The 7,953-nt window shown below is 41.0% G+C and overlaps 1 long non-coding RNA gene across 1 annotated transcript in view; it reads right to left on the bottom strand.

The window, feature by feature from the left end:
* Positions 1-208: 208 nt before the first annotated feature.
* Positions 209-7,953, bottom strand: part of LOC133227864 (uncharacterized) — a 29,247-nt gene continuing 21,502 nt past the window's right edge. Inside the window, exons 3-4 of the long non-coding RNA XR_009729978.1 lie at positions 614-880; positions 209-517 (exon numbers count right to left, since the gene is read on the bottom strand). This is a non-coding gene — a long non-coding RNA (uncharacterized LOC133227864). The remainder of the gene's footprint in view (positions 518-613; positions 881-7,953) is intronic.

Raw genomic sequence — 7,953 nt, 5'->3', positions numbered from 1 at the left:
TACATCCTGTATGCCACAATGAGGATCAAAGATTCTGAGAGCTCCAACTAAGGCCCAGTGCAGCAAAATAAATTTTCAAAAAAATTGTAATGGTGGAACAAGGGAACTCTTTTGAAACTGGAAGGAAAAGTTGCACAACAGTCTTCTGAAGAGCTGGGAGTCTAGATGTGTTCTAGTTATCTTGCTGTGTAACAAATCACCTCAAAACTTATCGGATCAAAACAATAATTTACTGTCATTTTTCATGGTTTGGGGGTTAATGGGTTCATCTGGGCAGCTCTTATAGGGGCCAGTCATGCAGCTGTAGTCAGATGGCTTCTGAAGCTGGGGTCACGTGAAGGCTTCTTCATTCACGTGTTAGGCACTTGGGCCAGGATGGCTGGAACCACTGGGTGCTGGCTGGGCATGGGTTTCTTTGCAGGACCTCTCAATGTGGCTAGCTTTGGCTTCCTTACAGCATGGTGGACTCAGGGTAATTGAACTTAAAGGGTGCCTCAGAGCTCCAAGAGCAAACCTGCTAAGGGACAAAAAGTGGAAGAGGTCTGTGAGAGCTAGGCACTGAAATCAGCAGTCACGTTCACTTGTTCTTGGTCAGAGCAGTCACAGAACCTACCCAGACTGAAGGGGCGGGTCACAGGCTCCACCTCTTAGTGGGAGAAGAGACTGAGAATGGATAGCCGTCTTTAATCTGCCAAAGGATGGCCGACCAAATGGATAATCTCCATTGTCCTAGCTGACAGGCTATCGCCAGAGTGAATGACTGTCAATTTTTGTCCTTGTTTTGCCTGAGTTCCGTCTCCATGACAGCGAGATTGTCTAGGCCAAGGGGACATGCAACAGGGGAGTCACAGTTCCCCAAAGGAAAATCATGTAGTCCTCACTACAAAAAAAAAAGATGAATGGATGCTATAGAGGTAAAAAGCAATGTCTGCTTCAGACATTTATTATTTGATTTAAATCCATTTTTGATCAACATGAGAATCTTCACATAAACCCTTGCACCTCCTTCCATGCCCTTCACACCCAAACACTGTCTGTGTCCCTCCTTTTATTCAAATAACAGGTGTTCACCAGTGGCAACGCTAGGCAGGCCTAGGCTAGGCTCTGTGTGGGGGATCAAAGAAGAATCGGCACTGGAGCTTGCCCGCCAGTCATTCACTCTTGAGTAGGGGGAAAACCCAGGAACAACAGTAACATAAGAGAGGAGAAAGGAGGTGCCATAAGAAGCACAGACAAAGTGCTCTGGAAGTTTAGAGGAAAGGGAGATTTCTCCCAGCTGCACGCTAATCACATACTGCCTAGCATCTCTTCTATTGTTGTCTTGTCTGGTTGCTGATTCCTGTGTTGTTGAACAACAGCAAACCAGTCACACTGAATAATTCACAGGGCCGCTCCTTCCTCTGCCTCCAGACCATCAGCTCCTCCGAGGCAAGGCTGGAGAACTCCGATAGGCATGTTGCAGGGGCTCATGTCTATAGACTGAAGAATGCCGCTCCAACAGAAGAGAACATCAATAAGATGCTATCTGAATATGCAATATATGCTCATAAATATAGACCTTTATTAGCTTCCTCATATTTCTTCAATGCACTAAATAGGAGATTAAGAGGAGATTAAAGGCCACCTTACCTTGTCCTCTCCACTCCCCTCACCCCTTCCTCTTCCCCCTCCCACCCCCCTGGAATGATTTATCTTTCTAATGGCGCCTCCTGCTTCCAATGACTGACATCTCACTTGGGTGTGTCCTCCACTGCAGCTATGGAGAGATGTCAAATAAAGGTAATTGACTGTCATAGTAAAACACACCTTGGTCATGGCTCTACAAGGACTTTTACACGTAGCAATCTCAGATTGCTTCATGGAAAGTTCTTTTGTGTGTGTCCCATTAGAGTGTTGCCTTTTGGCATCCCTTCCAAGTCTTTCTGAAAAATATACTATATATTTTCTTTTTTGTTTCTTATTTTTAAATGACAGATGGTTAGGAAATATCTCCTTCTCTTGTATAATTATTTTCCTCAGTTTTTCTCCATTAAACAGCAATTACCCTCATGCATAATCTTTCTAAGCAGTTATTTTCTAGCTCCCAAAGAGAATAATCACATTGCAGGCATTCATCTTACCATACTTCATGGTTTTTCTCAGCAGGAAACTTTTAGTGAATATAATTTGTACCACAGTAACTAACATAGACACTTAAACATGTTTGGTAGTTAATTTTTTTTTGAGTGGGACCAAATTTACAGATAAAACATTCATCGGTTTCACAAAGGGTGGTTTTCCTGGATTCTCTCCAAAAATACCTTCAAGGAAAATTAGATATGTGACCACTGTACTTTAGATATTTTCCAAGGGAGAGATGGAGTGAAAAAAAATTGTTTCCTCTGGCTTAAATTACCTCATTTTTGTACTGTGCTAAGCACTTTACAAAAGATGCAAATTGTCTGCCTTATGGAGAAGTAAAACCCCTCCAGGATTTATTTCTTGATGCCGGCAATATTGAAAAACAATTTAATTCACATTATACAAAAAAAAATTCTTAGATAGATTTAACAATTAAACATATAAATCAAGTCACAGCTAAGTAGTAGAAAGCAGAAATAAGCAGTTATGACATTAGAAGAATTATAACTTATCCAAGCTAGGAAACAATGAGTGAAATATCAAAGGACAAAAACAAGAGATTTGATGTTTTGTAAATTGTAACATTAAAGATGATTTTAACAAGCAACACTATTTTACCAAAGATCATTCATGATTAATTTAGAAGAAATTATTCTTGGCTTTTGGCATTCAGTGATGGTCACATTTCGTAAGCAATCCCCAAAGCCAATGATGTAGAGAACCATGTTATTTTGAGTCAAAATTTGAATAATGCTGAGACCATGGTATGTCTGACAGAGTCCCTCACGTGAAAGTATCCTATATGACCCCTCAGCACCTGAATTTCAAGGAGGCCTTGTTCTTTTTACCAGGTTATTGTGACATACTATTCTCCAGAAGCCACATGTTAATATATTAATATTTGTACAAAGGAAAACATTCACTGCAATAGTTTTTCTCAAATGTGGGGATTCAGAAAGGTTTCATTATGGAGAATGATATCATCGCTGAGAAATTCCATTGAATGGTGATAACAGAAAGATCAGTGGAAAGTTGCTGAATTTCTAGAGATATTAGCTGAATCAGGACTCAAATTGGCTTTATAAAAATTGCAACTTTGAATGACAGTATACAAGGGAATCAATTAATACAAGGGATCAATTTTTAACAATCACTGATTATAAAAAGGAAAAAGAAAGGGAAAAAAAAAGAAAAATACCCATAACACACACTAAAGATTCTTGTCCCCATCATACAGAACAAGAATCACAAGTGGTTAATGTGATTTCTAACAAGGAGACCTCTTGAATTAAATGATCTCTCCCGGCAGTATTAACAGCACTCCCAGCTGGACAAGTCCCAAGGTTATACACCTCAGGAACGACAACAGCGGTTCCCAGCCACACCTGCATTCCTGCGTGCTGTTATATCGCCTTCCTGTTTCTCTCTGAGCTGGTCACACTATCATTAACCCACATCTGGACCATGGGCTTCCCAGGTGGTACTAGGGGTAAAGAATCCACCTGCCAATCAAGACCTTGGTTCCATTCCTGTGTCGGGAAGACCCCCTGGAGGAGGAAATGGCAACCCACTCCAGCATTCTCGCCTGGGAAATTCCATGGATAGAGGAGCCTGGTGGGCTATATATATATAGTCCATGGAGTCGAAAAAGAGTCAGACACAACTGAGCACAAAGCCCAGTAGCATAATTGGGCCATGGCAAGCCCTCCAATTGTCCCTCCGGCTCCAGCCCATTTCATGGTCAATCCATCAGACACATTCCCAAGAGGTTGCTGTCTAAAATGCAAGTGTAGCCTTGTCCCTCCCAGCTTTAATATACTTCAGAGAATGGCCCATTGCCTTCAAGAGACTTCCCAATTCTTTCTTTCTTATTCTGGTTAAAAAAAACAACAACATGAAGTTTACTACCGTAACCATTTTTAAGTATACCGTACATTCATGTTAATTAACTATAAGCACACTGTTGTGCTGAACAGATCTCTTGAACTTCTTCGTCTTGCAGAACTGAAATTCTATACCCACTGAACAATTCCCCATTTCCCCTCTCCTAGTTCTTGATAATCACTCTTCTGCTTCCTGTCTCTCTGAGTTTAAGAACTTTAGAGACTGCATGTAAGTGGAATCATAGAGCATCTGTCCTCTTGTGACTGGCTTATTTTATTTAGCACAATATCCTCAAGGTTCATCCACACTGTGGCAGGCAACAGATAATATTAATATTCTACCCTACATGAAGATCACCACATTTTATTCAGCCATTCATCCATTGATGGACGTTTGGGTTGTTGCCATCTCTTGGCTATTGTGAATAATGCTACTTTGAGCAAAAGTGGACAAACACCTCTCTCTTCAAGATCTTGCTTTCAATCCTTTCGGATACATACCAAGAAATGGGATTATTGGATCACACGATAATTCTATTTTTTGAGGAACTTTCATACCATTTTCTATAGTGGCTACACTATTTTACATTCCCACCAACAGTGCACAAGGGTTCTAATTTTTCTATATCTTCACCAGTACTTATTACATTAGTCCCCTCTTACCTGTGGTTTCACTTTCCACGGTTTCAGTTAGCCATGGTTCAAAAATATTACGTAGAAAAATTCCAGAAAGAAAAAATTCATAACTTTTAAACTGTGGGCCATTCTGAGCAGCATGATGAAATCGCGAGGCATCCTACTCCAACCCACACAGGACGTGAATCATCCATTTGTCCAACGAATCCGCCCTGTAGTCAGTCACTTAACAGCCGTCTTGATTATCAGCTCAACTGTCATGCTATCTCAGTGCTTGTGTTCAAGTAACCCTTATTTTACATAATAATGGTCCCAAAGTGTAAAGGTAGTGATGCTGGAAGAGACTACTATATTGTTATTATTTTACAGTGGTCAACCCCTTGTGATTAGTGAAGTGGAACATCTTTTCATGTTTGTGGGCCATTTGCACATCTTTTTTCTTTTTTGGAGACATGTCTAGTGAAGTCCTTTTTTTTTTTTTTTTCTTTTTAAATCTGGGGTCTTTTTGCTGTTGTTATTTTGTTTTGTTTTTCTATTGTGGCGTTCTTAATTCTTAAGCATGGTCTACACCCTTCCTGATCTGATTTGGACATCAGCCCCATTTCCGTCCTCTCCTTACCTCCTACACTTCTCTGTGGCAGGCTCAGTTCATAGAAGTTCTCTACTAGAGGAGCTGGGCTATTGATGTCTCCAAGTGTAGCTCCTGCCAGGGTGCTCCCCTCCCTACTCCAAAAACATCTTGACCAAAAAAAAAAAAAAAAATCTTGACCGTTGGAGAAAAATTCTACTTCTGTTATAAAGAACAATTACCTTGGGGGGATTACCTCTGAGAGGCCTTCTCCCACCATGTCCTGTAGCCCATCCATTATCTGTTGCAAAGAGAACCAAGTTCACCCTCTTCTGGACCATCAATCGACCCTATGTTCAGGGCTGATCACGTGGGCCTGTGATTTTTATGAGTATCTGACTCCCCTATGGGAGAAGGCAATGGCAGCCCACTGCAGTACTCTTGCCTGGGAAATTCCATGGAGGAGGAGCCTGGTAGACTGCAGTCCATGGGGTCGCTAAGAGTCGGACACACCTGAGTGACTTCTCTTTCACTTTTCACTTTCATACATCGGAGAAGGAAATGTCAACCCACTCCAGTGTTCTTGCCTGGAGAATCCCAGGGATTGGGGAGCCTGGTGGGCTGCTGTCTATGGGGTCGCACAGAGTCGGACACGACTGAAGCGACTTAGCAGCAGCAGCAGCAGACTCGCCTATAAGCTCCTTAAGGTAAGCACCAATCTTACTTAATATTCAGACTCTGATGCCAAGCATGGAGACTGCCATGGAATCTATATTGTTAATTTTCTGAAGGAAGGGAGGGGAGAAGGAAGAAAGACCGTGGACAGGTGAGCAAGCAGGAGCAAAGGGAAATACATAGCCAGGCTTCTTCTCTGTGCCACCTGGTTCTCCTCACCCAGGACTAGAGAACCCTGAAGACCTGATCACTAGGGTCCCACCAGTACCCACGTCTCAACTTCACCAAGTTGAAATGGCTTAGTCCTCACAAGTGTCACTCTCCACATCCAGCTGCAGGGTTCAAAATGGGAGTTTAGATCCAGGGAATGGAAATGACAGTCTTGGGCAATCTGGCAAATATACTGATTAAGTCTTGGATTATTGAGAAAACAATCATTTACTCCGTGCCAGCCAACAACGTTCGAAGACCTTCAGATTTGTTATCACATTTCACACATTTCAATTCTTTTTCAGTTCTTTGGGAACTTTGGTATTATCCCCACTTTTGAGACCCAGCCAGGATTCTTATCAAGTTTCTTTAAGGCTGTGTTCTGATTATTGTATCATGACACCCAAGGTTGGAGTCCTTTTAGAATTACAATAGATTTGGTCCATTTCTTTCATATTTATTAGGTACTGGGGCTATAGAGTTCATAGACTGAGAGTCTTTTAGGCCTGGTAAATACCTTAGAGAACATCTAGCCTAATCCCCTTAATTTACAAATGAGGACGCTGACAACTTGACATGATTTAAAACCATACAGTGAATGCTGTTGTTTAGTCACTAAGTCATGTCTGACTCTGCGACCCCATGGACTGTAGCCAACCAGGCTCCTCTATCCATGGAATTTTTCAGGCAAGAATACTGAAATGGGTTGCCATTTCCTTCTCCAGGGGATCTTCCTGACCTGAGGATCAAATTTGCATCTCCTTTGTCTTCTGCATCTTCTGCATTGGCAGGTGGATTCTTTACTACTGAGCCACCTGGGATGATATAATCATGCTCTGTAAAGATTTTTTTTTCCATTTGATTTTAAGGGTTTTTTTTTTTTTTTAACATGAAATCAATACAAGCTCAGAAAATTAAAAATTAAATAAAATTAAAAATAATCCATAATTCATATTCCAGTAATCCTAACACATTAATAAACATGGTTTTAGACTTAGTTCATTTGTACCCCGTTTTAGGCCTTAGAAAACAGATGAATTTATTCAGTGAATGGTTGTGTCACATGAGTGTATGTTCCTCGGTTCTTTGTTTCGTCACAACAAAGATTTGGAGTGATGGACATTAAAGCCCCCTCAGCATGTCACAGCTCTCAGGTCTTGGATAGACCGTGTTATAGCTCTCAGGTCTCGAATGGACCATGTTATAGCTCTTAGACAAATCAGTGTTACAGCTCAGTGTTACAGCTCTATTTTATTTAGGAGATGGCAGGGAAGTCCGTCTTCGAGGCGTGAGAGCACGTGGATCCAAAGACAGGAGGAGAAGAGCGCCCCAGCGCGTGGGAGAGAGAAAGAGAGAGAGAGCGCACACGCACTAGCTTTGGCTCCTCTTTTTATATGTTTTCCTCTCCCTGGGCCTGTCCTATGTAAATTGGGCCAGCCAGGAGTGTTGTTTGTTTTACCTGAGGTCCTCACTCTGGTCCTCGGACCTTCTTTTGTTCTATTTTTGCGGGTTTTTCCCTTCCATGTCTTTTAGCTATCGCCATTTTGGACTCCTTTTCCCTATTCTATCTACCTAACAGTTGTATATTTATACATAAGCACACAAGTACATATAGAATTAGTTTATATTATATTCTTTATAAAATATGGTATTCTTGCTGAATACTATGAATAACTTATTTCATTAAAAATCTTTATAAATATTCTGTAATATGGAAAGGATTTTCACCATAATCATAAAAATAATACTTTTTCACTGGGGAGACATTTTTTTAAAATATGTAACTCCAAAGTAAAACTACCTATTATCACCAAGAGAAAACCTCCATTAAGACTTCGGGTTGTGTTTTTTTTGTTTGTT

The sequence above is a fragment of the Bos javanicus genome, chromosome 2 (genome assembly GCF_032452875.1).
Source record: "Bos javanicus breed banteng chromosome 2, ARS-OSU_banteng_1.0, whole genome shotgun sequence".
Classification (NCBI taxonomy): domain Eukaryota; kingdom Metazoa; phylum Chordata; class Mammalia; order Artiodactyla; family Bovidae; genus Bos; species Bos javanicus.
Note: the sequence above shows the minus strand (reverse complement) of the source record. Positions and strands in the feature narration are given on the sequence as shown.